This window comes from Hyaena hyaena, unplaced genomic scaffold (genome assembly GCF_003009895.1).
Source record: "Hyaena hyaena isolate Hyena2069 unplaced genomic scaffold, ASM300989v1 scaffold_962, whole genome shotgun sequence".
Classification (NCBI taxonomy): domain Eukaryota; kingdom Metazoa; phylum Chordata; class Mammalia; order Carnivora; family Hyaenidae; genus Hyaena; species Hyaena hyaena.
In genome coordinates, this window is record NW_024081596.1 from 352,307 (window position 1) to 371,818 (window position 19,512).

Genomic DNA, 19,512 nt, shown 5'->3' on the forward strand with positions numbered 1-19,512 from the left:
AGTCATGAATTGTCTGAGGGTGAACACAAATGTGCACTTGTGGTGAACACAAATGTGAACATACTCAGTTTGCATTCTAAGGGCTCAAGTAAATGTCTCAAGGGTCATCTGTAGACTGAGTTATAGCAGTGAGAAAAAATAACAAGCATTTATTAAGTGGTAACTATGGGTACATATCTACTGTGTTATTTCTAATACCCAGAATATCAGTAATGGGCAGGTGATATTACACAATGTTAAGTTTCAAAAACTTTGAGAGATTCAGTAATTTGCTCAAGGTTATATGAATAGCAAGTTTGTGAGTCAGCTCTTACACCCAAATCTATCTTCAAAGGCTATTTGTTTTCTTTGCTAGTTCTATAAATATCATACCATCTATCACTGTGAAATATCTTTTAGGAGTCAGGTAGTTTGGGTGGATCTCGCATGCTGCAGAGATTAATACAAGGCAATTAATGAAGAAAAATATCTTCCTTCGTATGTTCAACTTACTTTGCATTTCATTTCCCAAATAAAGCCCATCTGATTTTACTTTCCACATTAGAAACTGAACTATTGCACTGTTCCTAATGTACCAAAGAAGAAGGTAAGGACCAATGAGATGAGATGCCTTGCTTAAGACCATACAACTAGGGGACCCTGAGGGGCTCAGTGGGAGAAGTATATGACTTCTGATCTCGGGATCATGACTTCAAGATGCACATTGGATGTAGAGATTACTTAAAAAAAAAAAAAAAAAGAAAACAAGACAAACACATAAAATAAGACCATACAACTAGAAATTTACACACCTAGGAATGATATTGGCTCTTTTCACTGTATTGAACATGCAGTGTTGGGTTTTGCTACCCTCTATTTACCTAGGGTGGAAACACATATCCTGGGATTACTTTCCCTGTATGGTCCTGAGCTAGAGTAGGCCAAATGAGGAGCTTACTGAGCTGAAGAAGATAGAAGTGAGGCAGAGTCATGTGTGGTGATAAAGAAAGGATAGTTGTTAGGAATGGGCACCAGCTTCCCTTGCTCCCTGATTCTTGACATCCAGCTCATCTTGACTACTGGCTTTGCAGCTCAATGGCAGCCCAATGGCCACCACGAGATGCTTGACTATAGATCCACAGGGACAGCAGTTACACAGAGGTAACAGCTTCCTATAACCTTTTGGGGAGCTCCTCCTGCATTATTCTATGGTTCCATTTCATATCCCTTGAAACTCCAATTTTTCCCCCATACCAGCACTTCAGACAAACTGGGTTCAGACATTTTTTCCCACCCCTCCCTCCATTGTGTAAAGTCTAGAACCTATATTGGACCCCTTATCCCGCTAACACTCACAGTGGCTTTACTTCCCTGAGTGAACTCTGACTAGTGGAGTTACTCTTCCTGGAAGAGAGTCTACAGTAAAAGAATCCAAAGATGAAATTAGTTCTCTGATCTGACTGGATGTGAAAGTGTTTAAGACTTTGTTGTCACCAGTAAAAGAGACACCAGTGATTCCTGGCATGTTGTAGCCAGACGTCACTTAGATTATTATCTACCATCATCTGGAGTCAAGTGTCCATAAAAGGCAAGACTTCAGGCAAGTAGCTGAAACAACGAATGTTATGATAAAAAGAATGAGCATAATGACATTTGTTTGGGCTTATTGGTTACAAAGGATAACTTGAGTAAAGAAAATGACAATTTCAAGTTTTTAAATTCTCAGCCACTGATCTGCATAAGGAGCCTGAAGGCTGTTGTGATTACACTAAAACCCTTATCGCTGATAGCCATGAGGGTAAGATTTCTGAAAAACAAACAGCAAAACTAGTCCTGAAAGGGACTTAATAAAAATGAAAATTGAATTCACAAATTTTCAGAGTCTCTTAGGATGAGGGCTTTTATTGAAGAGAAGGGGGACCCTCAAAATTAGGATGGGGAGACATATGGGCAAATACCAGTGAAACCAAATGGTTGCAACTTTAAATTCCGCTGCGCCTCTTTGCCAGGTGAGGCAGCTATTCTTCCTCTGCCCAAAGAGACAGCTCTTCCTATAATAGTCATTGTTTTTCAGATACTGCTGATCCTCTTCTGGATTTGTCCCCACTGTCTCTCATTGACTATAAATCTGTAACCATCACCCAAAGCATGCAGACCTCAGGGGTATACAGTACAGACACAAACAGATTTGTAAGATGTTGCTACTTTATACAGACAGAAGCCTGGGAATAAGTTATGGTATAGGTCCATAAAGTGCTGGGTTAGGTTGGAAGAAATAAAATGTCGAATTAGGGAATATTTATTAGTAGAAATATGCTAAGTAGAGACTCTGGATTCTGGTAACACAGGAGGTTGGGAGTGAGGCTATGAGTTTCAACAATTGTTTTTTGAAACCTGAACTAAATAATGGCCTATACTGAATGCAGCAAAGGATTCAGAACATCCTCTGCATATGGCGGAGCAAGGTTCCTGAAGGCTTAGGATGATAGGAGTGTTTTAGTGTAGGCTTATATATGATTTCCTCACTATCACTAACTGTACTGCTATATTGCCCCAGGAGGGTCCAGAGGCCATCACCTTTACCAATCTCTCAGTGCTTTGAGAGATACATTCGTAAGGGGAACATTGTCACCCCTGAAGAGTTCTGTGATGGCTTTTCTTCTTAGGCCACAATTATGAGTGGGAAACACTATTATAAAACTAAGGCCTTGTGGATAGGTTCTTTGAGAGACAAAGGGCTGAGTGGAGGCTATCAACTACTAGTGACTAGATGGGAGTGGTAACTCTAAAAGGCAATAGAGTCAGAATAGTGATCAGAATGGTTGGACCCTCAGAGATCCTTGGTTTTGGCTAATGGAGCGAAGTGTCTTTAGAAGTGAAATAAAAGGAGTCTTCAAAAGCCTCACTTGTTTGTGCAAACAGCAAAGCTTTCGGTTTGTTAACAGAAGTATGACTCAAATCACCACATTTAGAGAGTCACAGTTCCTTACTTAGTGTCTTTTAAATGCATAAGAAGTCCAGTCCCGAATAAGGAAGGAAAATGTAACTTGGCCAACAATATATACTGTGATACCTTTCCTTGTCCCTCAAGAGACTGGTGGTCATTGAAGAGATTAACTTTACATTAGAAAAGATAAATCATTCAGACTTCTCAGAGATTAGTGGCTACTACCTTCTGACTGACATTGCTTCTGGAGTCCTCAGTCACTACGGTTGTCAACCAATCATAGCTGGGATTTACAGCATCTAGGAAATTAATTAATGGAGTTTTAATTCAGGTCGATTTCACAATGAGCCAAGGCGACCCTTCCATCTGGCCTGTGGTTATTTTCCCAGTTCCAGAATGAATCATAGGAAAAGACATATTAGATTTAATAACTGTCAGGATCTTTATATTATTTCTGTGATCTTTAGAATGGGGATTATAATTTTAAGTCCCTGATATGGCTCCGATGAACCAAAATAAGAATCTAAGAACTCTACTGCATTTATAGAAGAATTTCAGAAATTAGTGTCACTGTCAGGAAAGTGAAGAACGTAGAGGTGATTTCTATCATATTCCTTTTCAAACTTGCCCATTTGGTCTGGGCAGGAGAAAACTATAGATCTCAGAGAATGATAGATTATCATATGCTTAATCTAGTGGTGATTCAAATTTCAGCTATTATTTCACCATCACCTAGAATCAAGTATGCATTCACTGATCTCTGAGATGTCTGTCCCCTATACCTGTTCATAAAGGCTGTTAGAGCAGCTTGCTTTCATCTGGCTGGACCAACAATACACCTTTACCGTCTGCTTCAATTCCCCAACCCTCTATAAAGTTGTCTAAGAGTTAGCAAGGAAAAGGCCAAATAGTCAATATTTTACATTTTCAAGGGGCATGCAATCTCTGTTCTGCATTGTCATTTGGGTTTCTTAAAAACCTTTTAAGGGGCACATGGGTGACTCAGTCAGTTAAGTGTCTAACTCTTGGTTTCGGCTCAGGTCATGATCTCACAGTTTGTGGGTTTGAGATCCATGTCGGGCTCCTTGCTGATAGTGTGGAACCTGCCTGGGATTCTTTCTCTCCCTCTCTCACTGTCCCTTCCCTGCTTTCTCTCTCTCTCTCTCTCAAAGATAAATAAACTTAAAAAAAAAAAAGCCTTTTCAAAATGTAAAAAACACTTTCAGCTCATGAGCCATGTAAAAACAGAGCACAGGCCAGATCTGACCCATGGTCCATAGTTTGCTGACCCCTGATGTAATAATCCAAAAGGACTCTGATTATATCTTCATTGCATAGGACTGGCCCACATTATTGATAATATTATACTGATTGGACTTGGTAGGTAGGAAGTTGCATTTATCCTATAAACTCTAGTAAGGCATAAGTATAATAGAGGGTGGGAAATAAATCCCTCAAAATTTAATCCTGCTTCTATGGTGAAATTTATAGGATCTATCAGTCATAGCATATTAATATAACCTTTCCAAGGTAAAGGAAAACTACTATATTGGGGTCCTATTAGCAGTATGAGTTTCTTTTCATTTTGGAGGCAAGAGGTATTTCATTTGGGCATGCTAACCCAACCCATTTATCAGATAACACATAAGACTGCCAGTTTCGAGTGGGGCCCAGAGCCACAGGTAATTCTTGATCTTAAGATGCTCTGGATTTTGGATCATATTCCAGAGCACATCCTGTGGTGCTTTGAAGAGTCCCTGGCAAAAGGCATGTTGAATAGAGCCTTTGATGGACTTGTGCAGGTGAATCACAATGTGGCTCATTAAGATCTTGAAGCAAAGGTTTGCCTTTCTCTCTCTCTCTCTCTCTCTCTCTCTCTCTAAGAAGAACAGATCCTGGTTTGGATTTGCTATTAGAAACAAAACACTTGACTATGGAACACAGTGTGTTACTGACTGGGCGTTTTCTGAACCACACAGCCATAAAGTTGGCCATGCACAGAAATACTCCATCATCAAACAGTAGTGATATATTTATGACTCAACTTGACTCTGTCCTGAGGCTTGAACACCTGGGAGAAGACCGTGCCGCCATGGCAGAGCGTGCCAACTGCCAGGGCCCCCACAGCCACTAGCGAGCTTATGTTTGGCCCCAACTCTTGCTATCTATCCTGGTCTCCAGCACTGTCTGTATGTTTGCATCTGACTCCTGCCGTGACACAGGTGCCTGTAGCTGGCTTCTATAGCTGAGGATGTATCAGCAAGCATATAGTCAGATTTAGAATGCTCTCATACTTTAGTGTGATTGTGTGTTAACTATTTAACTTTAGTATAAAAGTTTAAGGACACAAGTATTAAAATAGCTATGGCTACAATAATTTGTTAAAGGATACAAGAGATAAAAAAGATGTAAATTATGATATCACAACCATGAAAGGGGGAAAAGTGTAGATATTTCGTATTCAATTGAGAATAAATTGTTATCAGCGTAGAAGAGACCATTATAACTATAAGATGTTTTGTGTAAGCCTGACAATAACTACAAAGTAAAAACCTACAATATCAGACTTGCAAAAGATAAAGAGAAGGGAATTAAAGCCTGTCAGTACAGAAAAATCATCAGTTCTCAAAGGAAGACAGGAAGAAAGGAAGAAAGAAAGAAGGAAACAAAAAATAATAAAATCATAAAAACAATAAAATGTCATTATTAATAATAATTATTAAAAACTTATCAATAGGGGCGCCTGGGTGGCTTAGTCGGTTAAGCGTCCGACTTTCACTTAGGTCATGATCTCGCAGTTCGTGGGTTCGAGCCCCGCGTCGGGCTCTGGGCTGACTGCCAGCTCAGAGCCTGGAGCCTATTTCAGAGTCTGTGTCTCCCTCTCTCTCTGACCCTCCCCTGCTCATGCTGTCTCTCTCTCTCTCCTAGAAATACATTAAAAAAAAAAAAACTAACAAAAAAAACCTTATCAATAGTCACTTTACATTTAAGTGATTCAAATTGAATTCTTCAATCCAGGGACATACAGTGAGTGTAGGAGTAAGAAAAAAAAAAAAAAAAGCAAGACCCAACTATATGCTGCTTATAAGAGACTGACTAACTTCAGCTTTAAGTACACACATATGCTCAAGTGAAGATATGGAAAAAGATATTCCATACAGGTGGAAATCAAAACAGAGCACAGGTGACCATACTGATACCAGACAAAACAGACTTTAAGATAAAAATGGTAACAATAGACAAAGAAGGCATTACATAATAAAGCAATCATTCATCGAGAAGGTATAATAATCATAACTATATATGTACTCAAATCAGAGCACCTAAATATAAGAGGCAAATGTAACATATCTAAATGGAGAAATAGACAACTATACAATAACAGTAGGGGATTTTAATACCTCATTTCCAACAAGGGATAGATCATCCAGACAGAAAATCAACAAAAAACATTATCCTTGAATCTAACTTTTCAGATCAAATAGACCAAACAGATAGATACTAGAATGTTCTATCCAATAGCAGTAGAATGTGCATTCTTCTCAAGTACATATGGAACATTCTACAGGATAGATTACATAGGTCACTAAAGAAGTCTTAGAAAACTTAAGAAGATTTAAATCATACCAGTCCATTTTTTGACTATAATGATATGACCTAGAAATACATAACAGAACGAAGGCTGGAAAATTTACAAGTATATGCAAATTAAACATTATACTCCTGAACAACCAATAAGTCTAAGATGACCAAAAAGGAAATTATTGAAAAGTCTTGGAATAACAAAAATGGGAATAGCCATATCACAACAAATATGCTGCAAATGCAGTTTTTAGAGGGAAGTTTCTAGAGATGAATGCCTACTTTAGTAAAAAGGAAAGATCATGGAGTGCGTATCAAACAAACAACCTAACTTTATACCTCAGATAACTGGAAAATGAAGAATAAACTAAACCCAAAGGTAGCAGAAAGAAGGAATTAAGGAAAGAAATTAAGAAATTAAGAATTAATAATAATTAATTATAATTATTACTATTGATAATTAACATATTATGTTATTAAATAATAATAATAACAAATAATTAATAAAGAAGGAAAGGGGAAATGAAATGGAGAAAAGGAAAGAAATGAAATAAAGACCAGAAAAAACAATAGAATTGAATAACAAAGTTAAGAGCTGGTTTTTGAAAATATAAATAAAGTTGACAAAATTTTAACTAGACTAAGAAAAACAGAAAAGATGCAAATAAAAGTGACACAAAAGAGGAGAAATTACCACTAACACTACAGAAATGTGAAGAATTGTGAGATTACTATGAACAATTACAAACCAGTAAATTGAATAATCTAGATGAAATTTATAAATTTCTAGAAATATGTAACCTAGTAAACTGATTTATGAGGAAACAGAAAATTTGAACAGACCAATAATGAGTATGGAGATTATATCCGTAAGCAATAATCTCCCAACACGGAAAAATCTAAGCCCGGATGATTTCACTGGTGAATTCTACCAAACATTTAAATAAATGACACCAGTCCTTTTCAAACTCTTCCAAGAAAACTGAATACGAGGGATTTTTCTCAAATTCATTTTACAAGGCCAGCATTACCCGGATACCCAAGTCAGTTAAGGATTCTACAAGAGAAGAAAACTGCAGACCACTCATCTTGGTACATATAGATGCAAAATTCTCAACAAAATATTAGCAAAGTGAATTCAATGATATGTTAAAAAGATCATACGTCACAATCAAGTGGGACTTACCTCTGGGATGCAAGAATGGGTCAACATCCACAAATCGATAAATATGATACACCACATTAATAGACTGAAAGATAAAAATCGTATGGTCATCTCAGAAGATGCAGAAAAAACATTTGACAAAATACAGTATCTTTTCATGATAAAAATTATAAGCAACTTAGGTATATGAATAACATAGCTAAACATAATAAAAGCCTTATATAACAAGTCCATGGCTAACACCATACTCAGTGGTAAAAATTTGACAGCTTTTCCTCTAAGATTAGGAACAAGACCGGGATACCTATTCATACCACTCCTCTTCAACATAGTACAGGAAGGCCTAGTGAGAATAATTAGGCAAGAAAAAGAAATAAATGTCATCTAAATTAGACGGGGAAATATGAGATTGTCATTATTTGCAGATGATATGGTCTCATGTATAAAAAAATTCCTAAAGTTTCCACCCAAAAGTGCAAAAATTGATAAACTAATTAACTGAATTTGTAGGATGCAAAATCAGCATAGAGACATCCTTCATACACAAACAAAGAAACATCTGAAAAGGAAATAAAGATAACTATCTCATTCACAATAGCATCACAACAAAACAAAATACTTAGGAGTAAACTTAACTCTTAAAGACTTGAAAAATCTGTACTCTAAAAATTATGACTGTCATGCATGAAATTGAAGAAGACACAAGAAAATGCAAATAAACCCTGTTTTCAGGGATTGCAGGAATTAGTATTGCTAAAGTATTCATATGACCGCAAATCATCATTCAATGCAATCCTCATCAAACTGATGGCATTTCTCACACAGAGAGAAAAACAATCCTAACATTTGTGTGGAACTGGAAATGTTCTCAGCCTCTGAGAACAAAGACCAAAGCTGGAGGCATCACACTGTCTGATTTCAAACAAACTGCAAAGCTAAAGTAATCAGAGCAGTATAGTACTGGCATAAAAACAGACATGTAGACCAAATAGAACTGAATTGAATCAAGATCCCAGAAATAAACCCAACATACCTCTGTACATAGTCCACTACTCTTCGGCAAGGCAGCCAAGAATTCTCAACAGGGAAAGAATAGTCTGTTCAATAAATGGTGTTGTGAAGCTGGATAATCACATAGAGAAGAATGAAACTGTTACCCTATCTTATATCACTCATAAAATTAATTAAAGATGGATTAAAGACCTATACATAAGAAGCACAGAAATTGGAAAATTCCTAGAAGAAAACTTAAGGAAAAATCCCTTTGATATAGGTTTTTGGAATGATTTTTTGGTTATGATACCAAAAGCACAATTGAAAGAAGCAAAAATAAATAAATGGGAATACATAAAATGAAAAAGTTTCTGCACAGCAAAAGAAATAATAGACAAAATGAAAAGGCTATGTATGGAATGGGAGAAAATATCTGTCTGTCATATATCCAATAAGAAGTTAATATCCAAAATATATAAAAAAAACTCATATAACTCAATGGAAAATAACCAAACCATCTGATTTAAAGATTGGAAGAGGAACTGAAGGGCATTTTCCCAAAGAAGACACACTAATGGCTGACAACTACATGAAAGGACGCTTAACTTCACTGAAAGTGCAAATCAACATTACAATGAGTTATCACCTCACACCTCTTACAATGGATATCATCAAAAAGACAGGATAAACAAGTGTTGGTGAGGATATGGAGAAAAAAAAAACTCTTGTGTACTGTTGGTGGGAATATACATTGGCAGAGACATTATGGAAAACAGTATGAAGCTTCCTCAAAAAACTCAAAATGGAACTACCATACAACTCAGCAATCCCATATCTGGGTATATACCCAAAGGAAATGAAAACAGGGGCATCTGGGTGGCTCAGTTGGTTGAGGAAATGAAAAGGGGATCTCAAAGAAATATCTGCACTTCCAAACTCCTTTCAGCAGTACTCACAATAGCCAAGAAAACAGTCTAAGTGTCTGTCATCCATCCATGGATGAATGGATAAAGAAGATGTGGTGTGTATGTGTGTGTGTGTGTGTGTGTGTGTGTGTGTGTGTGTGTGTGTATGTATATATATATATATATATATATATATATATATATATGGATGGTATCATTACCTTTGTCAATAGTATTTAGTCATGAAAAAGAAGGAAATCCTGCCATTTGCAATAGCATGGATGAAACTCAAGGGCATTATGTTCAGTGAAATAAGTTAGACACAAGAAAGACAAATATTGTATAATACCACTTATATGTGGAGTCTTAAAGTCTGAACCCAGTATAGGGTAATGTTCACTAGGATCTGGGATTGGGGGGAATAGGGAGATATTGCTCAAAGGGTACATACTTCAAGTTATAAGATTAACAAGTTTTGGGGATCTAAAACACAGCACGGTGATTACAATTAATACTGTAATATATATGTGAAAGTCGCTAAGAAACTGGAATGGTGGTTTTACATGACTTCATCTACATGGGCTTCCTCTTCCTCAAAATCGCAGTTACTCTTGAGTGTTCAACTTGCCCACAGAGAGAGCAAAAATAGGCATTTATTATTCCTCTACTTCCTAAGATATCTTCTTTGCGGATCATACCCTTCAAATGGTAATGACTAGATACAATTAATTTGCATCTCTTAACCCTTCAAAGGTTTGGAAAACTGATTTACCTTAAATAATCACAAGTTTTTCAAACTCATTAAAATTCTAGCAACTTTTTAGTAGGAAGACTTTATCCTTATCCAAGACTTTGTATAACCACAGCAAATACTTTTCCTACATAGCAATACATATAGTGCTCCATCAAATATTTAGCAGTGCTCTGTCTAAATCCCATGGTTTTGGCCAATATTCTATAGAGAACAGAAAATAAGCAAGACTAGCTGATTTAAAGCTCTCTAGAGTCTAGAGACTGTCTTGCAAACCCTCAGGTATAATATTTATTCCCTTGCCCATCATGATTTACTCAATAATTTATAATCACACTTGAACTGTCAGTTCTAAATCAAAGAACATTTTTGAGATGGTAACACAATCCTGTAGAGGACTACTAAATCTCTCCCTTAAGCATACTTGAACTTTCCAATACTCCTTGGGGAAGACTCAAGAGGTAGCACCATGGTATGCAAGCTACTTATGTGAAAACATTATGATTTTTGCTAATTGGACCATTAAAATATAAGTTTCGATAAAACTTGAACTCTTTTTTGAATAGGCTCAAGTGTGAGAACCAGAACTGAAAACAGTCTCACATTATGCTCTGTAGAACTAAACACATCAGCTGATTCAGCCAGGCAATAAACTTGTTTTGGTTCATCAGATATGACTGATTTGTTAGGTCAAGCCAAACGGATATGAACCATCTAAACACTAATTGGACTGAGGATCAAATTAAAAAAAAAATATTGACATTTCTGGACAAAGTCAGTGGCATTAAAGAGTTAAAAGGAAAGTGTAATTCTGTTTCCAAGAAGAAGCCAATAGGATTCGATGTTAGATAGGCGTGGAATACCGGGGAGAGGAAGGAATTGGGGGTGACATCACTACCTTTGTCATTCTCCTCAAACCGATAGCACCTTTGCTAGGCTTCTGTGGTACACTTCCTTTCTGGTCAGATCAGCTTCTCTGGTCAGAATATAAGCTACTATAATTTGAGGAAGGAGAAGGAGAGGAGTCAAACATTATAAACCCGTGCTTATTCTTTTCAACATCAAGTTCCCTTTGAAACTTAGGAAAGCCATGCTCAGGGTTGAAAAGCATAGGTGCTGACAACTATTTCTAAATTGAAAATAATTGGATGCTTGTGTGTCAAAGCACTGAGGCACATAAAGCCCAGTATCTGAACATCAATGGAAAGGCAAGTGGGTCAGAAGATAACCTATATCTCCTGTGTCCCTCTATATATCCACCTTCTAAAGGCTCCTTTTGGAATTCATGGTGTTCTCTCATAACCCAATGAAGTCAAAGCCTCTTATTATAGTATGTTAATAGTGCTGGACAATTCAGCTAAGACCCTAACATGGAAAGGAGTCATCTATAAAGGCTTGAGAGAATGTGAAAATCTAAAAAACCTTGGCAAATCCGTGCACTAAAAAGAAAATATTTGAAAATATTCCTAAACCAAGCATCAGAGTGTAAGGAACTTTTCTGAGCTTATAAGAAGGTGAAAACAATAACTGGAAAATCACCAATCAGTCACTTTGATGTAGTCACTATATTACAAATTTGTGCATGTAATTCTCACAGAATAATAATAATAAATAATAATAATAATAAAACCTGCTAAATCTTACCCATGTTTTATTCCCCCAAAAGATACTGAAACAAGAGACACACCATTTCTTGACATGGAGTTTGCTTATTTATTTTGGCTGCAGTTTAGTATTCTGACTTAAGAAATACCTCAAGAGATGAATATATTTTATATTAAAAGTTTTCAATTTCATTGCAGCCTTTTAATGACACAAAAGTCTGGTGTGAAACATTACAGATCCTGGGCACTGAAAGATGACCCCAGACTTCATATTGGTAATAACCAACTTCTTTTTTTTTTTTTTTTCCAAAATTTTATTTAAGTTCTAGTTAGTTAACATATGGTGCAGTATTGGTTTTGGGAATAGAATTCAGTGATTCATCACTTGCATACAACAGCTGGTGCTCGTCATAAATTTAGCCCAATCCCCACCCACCTCCTTTCATCAACCCTCAGTTTGTTCTCTATCTTTAGGAGTCTCTCATGGTTCTTTCCTTCTCTATTCTCCCTCCCATATGTTCATCTGTTTCGTTTCTTAAATTCCACATATGAGTGAAATCATATGGTATTTGTTTTCTCTGACTTATTTTGCTTAGCATAATACACTCTAGCTCCATCCACATCATTACCAATGGCCAGATCTCATTATTTATGATGGCTGAGTAATATTCCATTATATATACCACATCTTTATCCATTCATCTGTCGATGGACATTTTGGCTATTGTTGATAATGCTGCTATAAACATATAAACATTGGGGTGCATGTACCTCTTTGAATCTGTATTTTATATACTTGGGATAAATACCTATAGTGAAATTGTTGGATTGTAGGGTAATTGTATTTTTAACTTTTTGAGAAATGTCCATAATGTTCTCCAGAGTGGCTGTACCAGTTTACATTCCCACCGAAGTGCAAGAGGGTTTCCCTTTCTCTGTATCCTTGTCAACACCTGTTGTTTCTTGTGTTGTTAATTTTAGCCATTCTGATAGGGGTAAGGTGATATCTCACTGTGGTTTTGATTTGTATTTTCCTGATGATGAGTGATGCTGAGCATCTTATAGTGTGTCTGTTAGCCATCCTGATGTCTTTGGAAAAGTGTCTATTCATGTCTTCTGCCCATTTCTTAACTGGGTTACCTGGTTTTTGGGTATTGAGTGCTAAGTTCTTAATAGATTTTGGATGCTAACCCTTTATCTGATATGTCATTTGCAAATGTCTTTTCCCATTTTATATAACCAACTTCTTTTTTTTTAGTTTTTTTTTTTACTTATTTTGAGACAGAGACAGTGCAAATTGGGGAGGGACACGGGGGGGGGGAGACAAAGAAGAGGGAAGAGAGAGAGAGAACCCTAAGCAAGCTCTGTACTGCCAGCACAGAGCCTGATGTGGGGCTTGAGCCCACAAACCGTGAGATCATGACCTGATCCAAAGTTGGATGCTTAACGGGCTGAGCCACCCAGGTGCTCTGGATAAACCAACTTCTAATAGAGTTCTGAGAGACAGTGCTATAGCATCTGCTATAGCAGAGAATGGCTTAAATTCAGTGAACTTGGTCAAAATCTAGCTTTTCCAATTCTAGTTTTACGAATTCAGGAAAGATATTTAACCTGAATGTCAGTCCCCTTCTTCCTAAAACGGGGATTACAATAGCTGTTTTATGATTTGCCGTGGTCATCAATTCCAATAACCCATTTAAAGCAATATTAAATGCTCAGTATACACTCATGTAGTTTTCTCTCCTACCATTCTTCTCTTATCTCCAACATAAAAGTGGAAGTTACTAAAAAACCCAAAATAACAGTAGCTTAAACCAGACAGAAGTTTATTTTCCTCTTCTGAAAATGTAGATAACCAGGAGCTACCGTGATGGTTCTGTGATCATCAGCTCATGGTTCAATAGAGCTCTCCAATTTCTCTGTCACAGAAATATCACAGGGGCAGGGGTGGGAGGTGACAGCATGTCTTTGCTTGCTGGGACACTTCTTAGAATTCAGGCTCAGTACATCTATTGCTGGGTGAACCAGGAAGACCTGGGCCCCGAGTTCTCAACCCAGCTCCTCCCAAAGATGCTGCTAGAGTCTCTTGGTCTCCTCATGAGAAAGAATCCAAGGATTGACACCACAGTGGGTGAACAACACAGGCGGGAAAGTATATTAAAGCAAAACCACACTCTCCAGGTGTGAGAACAGGTGAGTTGAAGAAGCAGAAATAGCGCCTTGTCCGAGGGGTTCAAGTTCCCATCTTTTATGAGCAGTTGTTAAAAAGGGGGTGGAATATTCATTATTTGGGACGAGGATTGCTTTGGAAGCAAGGTTTCAGGTCTTTTCTTCTTCACTTGGCCAGGGGTTTCCTCCTACTTGGTCGACCATCTAGGGCCTGTCTGGTTTGATCTGGCTTCTTGTGGTTCTATTGCCGAGTGCAGCCAGGACTGGCCTTTGACTTTGCTGATAGCTGCCCGTGCCTTCTTCTTTGCTGGCTTCCAGGCCCCCTGTGAGAACTTCACTAACTTCCTTTACCACACTCACTTTAATCTCACTGGGCAGGACTTTTTGGTGACAAGGCTACAGCGATGCCTAATTTTAGGTGTCAACTTGATGGGGTCACGACGTGTCCAGATATTTGATCACACATTATTTCTGGATGTGTTTTGAGGGTGTTTCAGAATATGAATGGGTAGACCGAGTAAAACAAATTGCCTTCCAGTGTGGATGGGCCTCCTTCAAACCACTGAGGGCTTGAGTAGCACAGAATATTGGAGGTAGGAAGAATTTCTCTCTCTCTCTCTGACTACGAAGCTGGCATATAGGCCTTTTGCTGCCCTGGGACTGACGTACTCCATTAGCTCCCGAGTTGTCAGGCTGTAAATCCACCACCAGCTGGGTCTTTAGTTTGTGGGCAGCAGATTGTGAGACTTCTCAGCCTCCATAATTGTGTGAGCCAAGTCCTTATAATGAATCTGTTTATATACATATATATCTCCTTTTTATATATAAATGTATCTAGAATTGGGAAGTGTAGTCTTTATGCATGTGGTCATATGCTCAGCTGGAAATAGTTTTGTGTTTTTTTTTTTAACAGTGTCATTTTAATCATTATGGAAGCATGGAGAGTAGAAAAGATGAAAAACTCTAAGACTCTAATATGCTTCCCTTCTACCTTCTGCTATCATCACCTGAAAGGAGCCAAATATTTCCGTGGAAGCGTAACAAATTGTCATTGCAAAGAGAAGTATGGCTGTATCTTTATAACACCAAAAGTCCTCTTTGATCGATGGACTACTTTAACTGAAAGTTTGAATGTCTCAGTTGATTTGACATTGTATAGGATGAGACCAAATGGAATTATATAACTTTATTAATAATCTACATAGAAGATGGTCTTATTTATGTTTATATTAGGCACAACAGCAGAGAAATTTAGAAAGTAGTGAAAAGGCGCTACTGGGTGGCTCAGTCAGTTGATCGTCTGACTTCGGCTCAAGTCATGATCTCACAGTTCTGGGGTTTGAGCCCCGTGTCAGGCTCTGTGCTGACAGCTCAGAGCCTGGAGCCTGCTTCAGATTCTGTGTCTCCTTCTCTCTCTGCCCCTTCCCTGCTTACTCTTTCTCTCCCTCTCTCTCTTTCGCTCTCTGAAAAATGAATAAGCATTAAAAATTAAAAATAAAAGACAATAGTGAAGAAAAATCAGTATAATTTCATAGCTAGAGACAGCAAGTTTGTAGTACTACTAGAAAGCTTAACTTTTAAGAGAATGAATTGAGACCTTCAATTGAAAAATTATTTTTTCATGTATTTCCTCCAAAAAAAAAAAAAAAGCTGTGTCTTTGCACTAAGAATCCAATTAACAGATGAAAACCACCAGCTAAATCAGTTTTCTGCTTTCATATGGGGAGACTTGGCTGGATAATCAGTTTAATTGTACATAAATGGGCCTGTAGGGAAGTAAAAATAAATTTGGCAGAAATATGTTTTACTCTGGGGTTTGGGAATGTGAGTTAGAGGAGCTATGTTGGTTTGAAATGAAATTGCACATAGTTATGTCTGTAGATGTAACAGATTTCCGCGTAGCTGGAGAGTTTGAGATTTCATATTCTTCGACCGTGCTGTGCCTGGGCTTCGACTCTCTGGCTTGGACCTGATCAGACCTGGAGACAGGAGGGGGTTCTAGGTCAGATCTTCCCCCGAGGAACCTGGCCTTCAGGACTTCGCTGTGAAATAAGAGAGTAAACAATTTCAATAAGGCTCTTTCTAGCTCTAGGATTCTCTGCCCTTGCGACTTCATGTGTTGAATTTTCTGACAATTTACGCAATGTTTGGTGTAGGCTAGAAGCATTTTGTCCAAGGTGACACGAAGTGCTGTGACATCTCTGCTTGGTGCAATCCTTCTAACGTTAGAAAATCTTTGCCTGTTGCTGGTGCAGTGTTACTTTGAATTTGTACGATTTCCCACTGCTGCCGTTTAAATAACAGGGGGTTCAAGTGATTTGCAAACTGTCAGAAAAAAATGACCTCAGACACCCCCATCATTTTCAGTGACTGTAGATACGCCCGTAGGCTAAAGCCCCAGCAGAATTTTAAATAAAGCAGGATGAATCCACAGTTAAGGCAGCATCGGCTCATTCAAGTCCCCAGAGGCAAGCATCACATTCCCTGCAAAGGGACACTCAAGTGCTGGCCATGTTCTAAGGAGAAAAATATATTACAACATACACTTTAAATTTCCATTATTAATATCCTATCCTAAAACTCTGAAGGGTACTTCCCTTCTCTTACCCCCAAATATATTGAGGATATTTTTAATGCACTTACAACAATTTATTATTTTAATAGTTTTTTTCTTTTTAAAATCTGACATTTCTACCAGAATTTTATCTCTCTCTCTCTTTTGTTTTTAATGGTTTATTTATTTCTGAGAGAGAGAGACACAGCATGAGCAGGGGAAGGTCAGAGAGAGAGAGGGAGACACAATCAGAAGCAGCTCCAGGCTCTGAGCTAGCTGTGAGCACAGAGCCCGATGTGGGGCTCGAACCCACAAACCGTGAGATCATGACCTGAGCCGAAGTTGGATGCTTAACCGACTGAGCCACCCAGGCACCCCCAGAACTTTATCTCTTTAAAGGCAGTTGGGGGAGGGGCGCCTGAGTGGCTCAGTCAGTTAAGTGTTGAGGTCTTGATTTCAGCTCAGGTCATGATCTCATAATTCATGGGATCCATCCCTGTGTTGATCTCTGAGTTTAGTGCAGAACCTGCTTAGGGTTCTCTTCCTCCCTCTCCCTTTCTGCCCTTCTCCTATGCTTGTGCACACTTTCTCTCTCTCTCTCTCTTTTTCTCAAAGGAAATACATAATATTTTATTTTTTTAAAAGGGCAGTGGGGGGCGCCTGGGTGGCTCAATCGGTTAAGCGTCCAAACTCGGCTCAGGTCATGATCTTAGGGTTCATGGGTTCAAACCCCGCGTGGGGCTCTGTGCTGACAGCTCAGAGCCTGGAGCCTGTTTCAAATTCTGTGTCTCCCTCTCTCCCTGATCCTCTCTTGCTCACGCTGTCTCTCTCTCTCAGAAATAAATAAAACATTAATTTTTTTAAAAAAATAAAAGGGCAGTGGGGAACAAGACTACTTATTTGACATTGTTTTCCCTGGTGCCTTATAGAGGTGTCCGGCCCATAACTAATACTCAATAAATATAAGCAGAATTGGCGCGCCTGGGTGGCTCTTCCAGTTAAGCATCCAACTCTTGATATCAGCTCAGGTCATGACCTCTAGTCTGTGAGCTGGAGCTCAGGAGCCTGCTTCTGATTCTCTCTCTCCTCTCTCTGCCTGTCCCCATCTTGAGAACATGCTCATTCGCTCTCTCTTTCTCTCTCACGATAAATAAATAAGCATTTAAAAATTAAAATAAGTGAATAAAAAATAAATAAATAAATTTTAAAAGGTTGAATGAATCAATCAATCAATAAATCAAAATGTAGAGGAAAGGTCTTATGTAGGAAGTGAAGAAAGTAGCATGGTTGTGGGTTAATAATTAACCTATGGTATAGGTACCACTGTATTATACTAACGTAGCCATGACTTTCTCCCAAGTTGGGCAAATTTCCGTCCACCATTAAATAAATTCTCTTCTTTAATTTGATTTCAGGGCACATCATTTTTCTCTCTGTAATATACTGTTTACTGTGCTATATAGATTTTTCTAGATGCATGTAAATGTACTCAAGATGGCTCATTTTATTATCAATTTCCCCAACTGCTGGCTCTCTAATCATTAACTAATTGTCTCTGTGCTCTATTGACAACGTAGCCACCTTCTTGCTAATTTTTGCTGACACAATGGAGGCCCCCAAGAACTGAGCTAACCTCTGGCTGGTCTCTCAAGAGTCACAAGTGGGAAGACGATCGACTGAGCTGGCCTTTGTGTTCAGGAAAACCTCATCAGCGTTCTGAGTGATTTGTCTAATGAGCCATCATTAATTGACAATAGGCAGGTGGATGAAGAAGTTTCTATACTACGACTGTGAATTTTCCAAAATGGATCAGGGCTTAGAAAAACGGAAGCATGTGAGAGTGGAATGAAATGGAATGAACGATGGGCTGCAGATTAATTTGGGGGCTAAGGTAGGGAACTGAGGCAGTGTCCTCAAATTTCTGATCATGTGTGCGGTTGATATGAGATGGAAATGTACATGGTAAGGAACACCCTAGAAAACAACCACCCTAGAAAACTCTAGTACATGAGTACTTCACCATTATGACTTGTGAGGTGGCAGTAACAGAATTAGGGATATGGATATTTGCTTATGTTCTTAAAAAATAACTAGCAGGGACAAGAAAGAGAGATGGCTGTGAAGTGATCGGAAGGAGCTGGCATTCAATTTGAATATGATATGGCTATATTATACTTACACTTGTATGTCACCCAGCAGTAACATTCATTCATCCAACCAGTAGATATTGAGTGCCTGTTATATGCCAGAGGCTGTTCTGGTATACGTGCATATTTGGGCTGTTGTATCAGTTAAGAATAGAGATACAAATATGTCTGCCCACGAGGAGCTTACCTTCTAATGGTGGGAGAGAAACAATAAACATGAAAGATGATACGTGAGTCCAACATATAATGTTACAAGGTTATAAGGAAGTGAGGAGATCAAGGTGGAGGGGCGTGACACATTGAAATGCGGTGGTTAAGGTAGTTAGGACCAGCCCCATGGAAACTCAAAGAAGTGGAAGAAGTTGTCCAGCTGGAAAACAAGCATGGCGGGCAAGGAGGGAACAGGCATAGGAAGTTCATACGGGGATGGACTTTGTGGATTGGAAGAAGCTGGTAGCAGTGGTGAGGCTGGAGTGGAGGAGGCAAAAGAATCTGGGAAAGGGGGAAAGTTCAGCAAGGTGGGAGTGGCCGGGGATAAAGGACTAGAGCAGATTAGAGTCTTTTGGATCCTAACAACTTCGGCTTTTGGTAGTAGAGGAGCTACAAATCATGATACTGAATTTTAACCTAATTGATTTAAGACGTGAAGGAATAACGCTTGCTGCTATGTGAGGAGTAGAGGACATATGAACATATGCATATATTTTTTAATTACT